Here is an 8,999-nt window from a genome sequence, read left to right as displayed (position 1 = left end):
TAGGGGGATAGTAGGTCGGAGAGGTAGGAGGGAGCAAGGCCGTGAATGGCCTTGTAGGTGAGGATGAGGATCTTGAAATCAAATCCGTCTGGGGGATGGGGAGCCAGTGGAGGCGAGCGAGGGTGGGAGTGATGTGGTCCTGGTGCGGGACAGTACACGAGCTGCAGAGTTCTGAATGACCTGCAGCTTGTGGAGGGAGGTGGCGGGAAGGCCGGCGAGGAGAGAGTTCCCATAGTCCAGCCTTGAGGTGACAAAGGCGTGGACCAGAGTTTCAGCAGCGTGAGGGGTGAGGTAGTGCCGTAGTCTGGCGATGTTCCGGAGGTGATGGAAGGCGGTGCCAGTTGTGGTGCGGATGTGAGGGAGAAAGGACAGCTCAGGGTCGAACAAAACGCCGAGGTTCCTGACTGCTTTGCGAGGTGGAGAGTGCAGCCTTGGATGCTGATGCTGTCAGCGCCTGAGGTGCGGAGGCGCTGACGTGAGCCAATCAGGAGGGCCTCGGTTTTTCGCACGTTGAGCTGAAGAAAGTTGTCTCTCGTCCAGGACTCGATGTCGGACAGGCAGGCTGTCAGGACATCGGTGGTCGTGGAGTTGAGAGTAGAGGAGGAAAGGTAGAGTTGGGTGTCATCCGCATACATGTGGAAGTTAACTCCATGTCTGCGGATGATGTCACCAAGGGGGAGCATGTAGAGGGTGAAGAGGAGGGGACCAAGGACAGAGCCCTGAGGGACACCACATGAGACAGTGCGGGGGGTGGAGGAGAAGCCATTCGTCGAGACGAAATGAAGACGGTGAGAAAGGTACGACCTGAACCATTCAAGGACAGTGCCTTGAAGGTTGAGGTGGGAGGACAAGCGGTGGAGTAGGATAGCGTGGTCGACCGTATCGAATGCTGCCGATAGGTCGAGGAGGACGAGGAGACAGAGGGAGCCCTGGTCACAGATAGGGGGTTAGGAGGTCACAGAGGTAGGGTGGGGCAAAGCCATGGACGACTTTGTAGGTGAGGACCAGGATCTTGAACTGGATCCTCTGAAGGATAGGGAGCCAATGGAGTCGGGTGAGAATGGAGGAGATGGGGTCAGAGTTTGGTGCAGGAGAGGACACGCGCTGCAGAGTTCTGGATTATCTGCCGCCCGTGGAGGGAGGAGTTGGGAAGGCCAACAAGCAGGGCGTTTGCATAGTCGAGCCTGGAGGTGATGAAGGCATGAACAAGAGCTTCAGCGGCCTGAGGGGTGAGGTAGTGGCGAAGTCGGGCGATATTACGGAAGTGAGGGAAGGCAGAGAGGGTCATGGCTTGGATGTGGGGAAGAAAAGACAGTTGAGGGTTGAACAAGACACCTAGGTTCCTGACTGTTTTGGCGGGTTGAAGTGTGCAACCATGGAGGTTGATACTGCCAGACCCTGATCAGCTCAATGCCCCTTCTGCCCACCACCAGTGAGTGTGAGTTTTAACGATTGAAATTAACACTCAATAATGATTCAAAATGCATTCCTCAGGGCTCTGTCCTTGGTCCCCTCCTCTACAACATAAACATGCTCCCTCTTGGTGACATCATTCCCAGACATGGGGTCAACTTACACATGTTTTCAGATGACACCCAACTCTACCTCTCTGCCTTCACCCTTGACTCCAGGACCACTGCTGTCCTGAGCTAACTTTTTCCAGCTGAACACCAACAAGACCAAGGCCCCCTGATTGGCTCTCGTCAGCACCTCTTCACCTCAGGCGCTGACAGCATCACCATTCATGGTTGCACACTCCACCTTACTGAGCCAGTCTGGAACCTTGGCGTCTTGTTTGACCTTCAACTGTCCTTTCTACCCCACATCCATGCCATGACCCTTTCTGTCTTCCCCCAGCATCGCCCAGCTCCACCACTGCCTCACCCCTCAGGCCGCTGAAACCCTCATCTACTCATTTATCACATCCAGGCTCGATTACGCCAACTCCCCACTTGTCGGCCTCCCCAACTCTTCCCTCCACAAGCTGCAGATCATCCAGAACTCTACAGCCCTTGCCCTCTTCCACACCAGACTCCATCACCCCATCACCCCCACCTGGTCCATTGACTTTCCATCCTCCAGAGGACAGAGTTCAAAATCTTCTTCCTTGCCTTCAGAGCCCTCCATGGCCTTGCTCCTTCCTACTTCTGTGACCTGCTAACCCAATATCAATCTGTCCGCTCAGCATGCTCCTGCCTGCTCCACTTCCCCTGCTCAGCCTGCCCCATCAGCAGTAGGGCCTTTAGCCTCTTAATCCTTGCATTTGATATAACGCTTTATCAAGTCGTCGAGGCTTTTCAAAGTGCTTCACTATAAAATGTAGTGACTGTGTATTTTGTAGGAAACTTGGCAGCCAATTGATCACAGCAGTGGCCCAAAACAGTCATGGATTGAAATGACCAATTTTTTTGTTTTTTTGAAGGAATTATTAGCCCCAGAAAAGCGATCTGCCAATCGACTAACAACCAGGTTCCTACTTACTAATAGGTAAACAGAGGCGTGTGGAGTAAGGAAACTAGCCCAACATTTCTCCCTGCCAAGAATTGAACCGAGGTTTCTTGCTTGCGAGAACCCTTTGGAACTCCACCCCACAGTACAATCGCCTCGCTCCCTCCTTTGTCTCCTTCAAGGCACATCTCAAGACCCTCTTTTTCAACCTCACCTTCGGCCACCATCCTACCCCTACCTTCCCTGCTCTCCACTCCTCCTGATACCAATCTCCTGCTCAGTCTCCAAATCCCTGCCTGTCCAGAGCCTTGGGACATCCTCCCAACATGAGAGGTGCTATGCAAATGTAATTTGTTGTTGTTTTTGTTGAAGTTGACACTCATTAATGATTGAAATTAACCCTCATTAAAGTGCAAATAATGTGAGTTATGGCACAGCAGTTTGGAAATAGTAGCACTAAGAAATAGTCAGGGCTAAAAGGAGCCAATGTATCCAACGTACAAAGATAATATTACTGAAGTTCCTGTTTGAAAATATAAAATCAGTATAAATTCTGGTGAAGTACTTTCTTGTATACATTTTCCATTTCTTGTGCCAACGTGCATTACTTTTAACCACATTAAAATCTGTCTGCCACAATAACAGTTAAGTAAATATTCTGAGAAAGAATGAGAAAGTAATTGTACTGTGGTCAATTGCATTCATAACCAAATTGCAAGTTGCATACATAAATGGGTACACCAGTATTTAATGCATGAGGAACCTTGTCAATGTTGAAACTGTGAGGACATCTAGTGTTCAAATATAGAAAATTCAGTTGTTTAAAAAGATGCTTGGTTATACCATTTTGTGCTATAATAATCACCCTTGCATTTGATAGCATCTCATCAAAATGTCTCAAAACATTTAACAATTTTAACTGCAAAGACTGTACTTGTAGGTGAACACAGCAGCCATTTTCCACACATCAATGCCACAAACTGCCACAAAGTGAATTGCATCCAACCATAATTTATATACTGAACTTGCATTTTATTGAGCTCCTATCACATTGCCGATACCTCAAAGCCTTTCACACTGTCAAGTGTAGTGCCTGTGTATTTTATAGGCAAACACAGCAACCAATTTGCACACAGCAATGTCCCACCTTCAATCATGAAGTGAAAGACCAACTTTACCTGGAGGATTGTTGACCAGGACACTGGGAGAAACTCCCTTCTCTTTTTGAATAGTAACTCGGGATCTTAAATGTCTGCATGAACAGGCTTCAGTTTAACATCTCATCAGAAGCACAGGCCCAACAAGCTTGCAGGGAGGACAAGTTTGCAGGCCTATGGGCAGAGAGCGATGGAGTGGGACTGATTTGGATAGCTCTTTTCAAAGAGCTGGCAGACACAATGGACCAAATGGCCTCCTTCTGTGCTGTATAATTCAATGATTCCATGAATACAACAACAACAACAAGATTCCATTTATAAAGCGCCTTTCACGTCAGGAGGACGTCCCAAGGCGCTGCACAGTTGGGTCATGACCCGAGCAGGGGGGAAATGGTCAGGGTGAGGGGAGGGAGCGAGGAGGGGGGAAATGGTCAGGGTGAGGGGAGGGATGGGAGGGAGCGAGAAGGGGGAAGAGAGTCGAGAGGGGAGCTGAAGGCTCGGTCAAAGAGAAAGGTTTTGAGACCGGCCTTGAAGGAGGAAAGGGAGGAGGCGGCGAAGGCACTGGGGGATGGAGTTCCAGAGCCTCGGGGCTGAGAGGCTGAAGGCCCGACCACCAATGGTAGGGCGGTTGGGGCGGGGGACGTGGAGCAGACCGGAGCCGGAGGAGCGGAGGGTACGGGCAGGTAGGTAGGGGGATAGTAGGTTGGAGAGGTAGGAGGGAGCAAGACCGTGAATGGCCTTGTAGGTGAGGATGAGGATCTTGAAATCAATCCTCTGGGGGATGGGGAGCCAGTGAAGGCGAGCGAGGGTGGGAGTGATGTGGTCCTGGTGCGGGACAGTACACGAGCTGCAGAGTTCTGGATGACCTGCAGCTTGTGGAGGGAGGTGCCGGGAAGGCCGGCGAGGGGAGAGTTCCCATAGTCCAGCCTTGAGGTGACAAAGGCGTGAACCAGGGTTTCAGCAGCGTGAGGGGTGAGGTAAGGTAAGGTGAGGCGATGTTCCGGAGGTGATGGAAGGCGGTGCCAGTTGTGGTGCGGATGTGAGGGAGAAAGGACAGCTCAGGGTCGAACAAAACGCCGAGGTTCCTGACTGGCTTTGAGAGGTGGAGAGTGCAGCCTTGGATGCTGATGGTGTCGGCGCCTGAGGTGCGGAGGCGCTGACGTGAGCCAATCAGGAGGGCCTCGGTTTTTCGCACGTTGAGCTGAAGAAAGTTGTCTCTCGTCCAGGACTCGATGTCGGACAGGCAGGCTGTCAGGACATCGGTGGTCGTGGAGTTGAGAGTAGAGGAGGAAAGGTAGAGTTGGGTGTCATCCGCATACATGTGGAAGTTAACTCCATGTCTGCGGATGATGTCACCGAGGGGGAGCATATAGAGGGTGAAGAGGAGGGGACCGAGGACAGAGCCCTGAGGGACTCCACATGAGACAGTACGGGGGGTGGAGGAGAAGCCATTCGTCGAGACAAAGTGAAGACGGTGAGAAAGGTACGAATACAACACTCCACCAACACTACACTGGAGTGCCAGCCCAAACTGTGAGCTTAACGCCTGACATGAAACTTGAACGAACAACCTTCTGCCTCAGAGGCAGGAGTTTACCAACTGAGCCATGCTGACACCTTATTTTTATATAGCACCTTGGGAGGATGTCTCAAAGCACTTCACTTAGCTGGCTGCGAGCCCCAGCGGGGTGGGAGGGGGGGTGTTGAGGGGAGGAGTGGGAAACTGAAAAGGTGGTTTAAAGAAATAGGTCTTAGGGCAGGGATGGAGGGCAAGGTGGATGGATTCTGAGATGGAGTTCCAGTGCGGAGGCAGAATGGATTAAAGCTTGCCCACTGATGATAAGGCAGATTGGTCAGGGAACATTAAACAGGTCACAGGCTGTTCGAAGGGAACAGCTGGGGCATAAGGTCACAGAAGATCATAGAAGTTGTGTTGGTCATATATTGTTTGTATGTCTACGAACCTCATCATTTTTAAACAATGAAAATAACTTGATCTTGCAACAGTTTAGACCCGAGTTCATGGACAAATTTCAATACGAGGATGATCTTGGATTTGATCCACTGGGGGATGGGGAGCCAGTGGAGCCAAACGAGAATGGGGGAGTGATAGGCCCTCGGAGCCTGTGCTGGAGAGAACCTGGACTGCAGAGTTCTGAGTGGTCTGCAGTTTGTATAGGGAGGAACTGGAGAGTTTGTGTCTGTACTTCACCATTCACTCTGATCATGAGATCCGCTTGATGTCTGCTCGTCAGCAGTGGCTGCAGGGTTCCTCAGCCCTGTAGCAACACTCCACTTTGTAACCAAAAATAAAAGTTTTAATTAAAATTGTTAAATAAGACAGTTAAGCCCAACATTTTTAATGTTTCTATTTCTGCATCATGTCAGTGAAGTTGCAGAAGCAACAGAGTACTCTCACAGTACATTACACAGTAATGTCACCACTGAAGTGCTGTGGGACACTACCTCACGTGAAGGGCACTATACAAGTGCAAGTTGTTGTTGTAACATTGCCACTGACAAATCCCATTAAAGTCTCGAAATGCTTTAAAGAGATGGTGCAAAGACTGGGTGAAAAGATTAGGTCATCATGAGTGGAGGGTTCCAGAGGGTAACACAGTATTACTACTGTCTGATCAGCAATAGGGAAGCAGAGAAATCATTGAGGGTAGCTGCAGGGGTAGACTGGCTATATGGGAAATCGGGAAATTTCCTGAGTACGCCCATGAATGGTTCCTGAGGGCCCGTGTGATTGGCTCCCGATATTAACCAGCCTGTGCAGTCTAGTTTAGAAGTTCTATTTAAGTCCAACAAAGTTTTTAAGCACACAGAGGTTTTATGCGGAATTAGCCCTCGCACGTCTCAGCATCCCCATTTTACTTGATGATCCAGAGCCATTTCAGAGAGCCAGTCTGCCACTGGTGTCCAGCACGCAGCCAATTGAAACAGGATTCCTTCATTGAGAAATCCAAGTAGAAATTCCTTCCGATAAATGGATGAATGCCAAGCATGTCACCCCAACTCACAAGAACTCCGTTCTGAAAGTAAATTGCACTGGAAGGAATTCTTAAGAGCCAGTACAATGACTCCTTTGGATTCTTCCATTGAGGAATCCCATTTGAAATGTCTGGTGTTTTAAGACCGCAATGTCAACTAGTTCTAAAAAACAGAGCCAAGGAAAAACAGCTTATTCCAAGAATTGTCTAATTGAAGGGGAAAAAAGCTCAGTAAACAAGGAACAGATGTCTTCTCTGTACATGACCAGAAATGATAGAATCATGACCAACTGTACAAATGCCTGAGTCATTTGTATGTCTTCCAAAGTCGATAGAATGATACCTCACGTTTATTACTCAATCCATGTTCAGTTCCCAACTCATCACTCTTCACCCCATCCCATAGCATAGAAACCATTGGGAGCATTTCATCAACCAGATACCTTGTGGCATCATGTAGCGTATTGGTTAGCACGCTTATCTCGCAAGCATGAGGATCCAAGTTCAATTCCTGGGAAGGGGCGAAACTTTAGGCAAATTTCCTTACTCCAAATGCCTGTTTACCTTGCAATAAGTTAGTTGTTAGTCAATTGGCAGATCGCTTTCCGGGGGTAATAACCCTTCAAAAAATAATTTGGCCACTCAATCCATGACTGTTTGTGGGACACTGCTGTGTGCAATTGGCTGCTGCGTTTTGCCCACAAAATACACTCAATTCACTTTACAGTATATTCTGTGAATTGCTTTGAGACGCCTCAACGAAGAGATAAGGTTCTGTATCACATGCAAGGATTCTTATTATCTAGTTCTTTTATCAAAGGAGTTAACACACCAGTGCTACAATATCCTTTTCTGTGTGAAAATATCTTCTGATCTCTCGTCTTGCTTGAGGTTTGTTGATTTTAAACATTCCTCTGGTGCTGCACTCAAGAGTCTATGTCAAGCAAATCTATGCCTCTCATCATTTTAAAGATCTAGATCATTGTCATCTTCAGTTCTCTTCTAATTATAGCAAGTTCAATGCAGTAAATCTCATAAACTTAGAACCCAAAGTCCACAAAATCATCCTTACTGATCATCTTAAACCTCTGCCAATCCATTTAAAAGTAAGCTGACCAAACTTGCGCACAATATTGCAAAACGCTAAAATAATGCCTTTGAATTTACAAAGTCAAATCTCGTTGATTTGACTCCATGAAAGTTGAAAATGAAATTAGCAACCAAGCAGAATTCTGGCAAGACAGCTTCAGACAATTCCTTCAAGATTTATTATTTGTGAATCCTTTTACAGGTCAAACAGATTTAGGCAAAATTATTGCATCAATTATGCACAGATTAAAAGAATGTAGGATGTTCTTCTTTAGTATTTTAAGATTGAAGAATGCTCATGCAGGATAATGTTATTATGTTGTGTCCAGAAGGTGAGATGGTACATTGTGTTATCCGTTTGAAGATGCAATACTGAAAACAGTGCAAACATCCTTGCTAGAGTTGAGTATTCTATTCTGCTATCAATATACATTAGAAGGAGGGAATTGCGTGGTCAGAACCATCTGGCTGTTCCCAAAAAAATCTTGTGAATTAAAATACATCTGACATTTAAAACAGCCAAAACCAACAAAAAGACTAGTCAACACAATGACCTTTCTTAAGATGTTCAGGCTCTGGAACTCCCTTCCTCTCTCCCTTCGCCTATTTTCAGGTCTCGGCTGAAGATCTTTCTTTTCGACCGCGCCTTTGGTCACCTTCCTCCCCCTGGCTCGGTCCCAGGATCCGTTACTGTGAAGCGCTCTGAGATGCCGTCTGGCATGGAGGGCGCTATATAAATCCAAGTTGGTGTTGTTATGATGGACTCAAGGCATGTGCAGCTTGAGTCAAAACAGTTAAATGGAAGAATAATTCCTTAAATATTCAATATAATACATAATATGCTATCTATAATGAACACGGGAGCGGGGGTTGGGGAGATGGAGAAAGAAAGAGAGGATAAACCAAGGTTCTCTCTGCCTGTTATTCGGATGGACATTAAAAGATTCCATAACATTCAAAAAGTGAAGGAAATTTCTCAACAATCATCCAAATTTATTGCCCAACTGAAAGCAATCTCGATTGTTTTGGGGGACCTGAAGCAAATGGCTGTCTCGTTTACCTACATCATTACACTTGCCACTTACCAGGTAACATTTCTAAATAAGGTACTGTAAAAATGCAAATCCTCTTATCCCTATCGTGTGTGAGTCTGGCTCAGTTGATAGCATTCTCGCCTCCGAGTCAGAAGGTTCCAGGTTCAAGCTCCACATCGAGAATTGAACTGACATTGTCCAAGCTGACACTCCAATGCAGTGCTAATGGAGTGCTGATAATGCAATACAGCCCTCCATAGACTTGCTCTTCCCTA

This window comes from Callorhinchus milii, unplaced genomic scaffold (genome assembly GCF_018977255.1).
Source record: "Callorhinchus milii isolate IMCB2004 unplaced genomic scaffold, IMCB_Cmil_1.0 Scaffold32, whole genome shotgun sequence".
NCBI lineage: Eukaryota > Metazoa > Chordata > Chondrichthyes > Chimaeriformes > Callorhinchidae > Callorhinchus > Callorhinchus milii.
The sequence above is the reverse complement of the archived record's forward strand: the minus strand, read 5'-3'. Positions refer to the sequence as shown.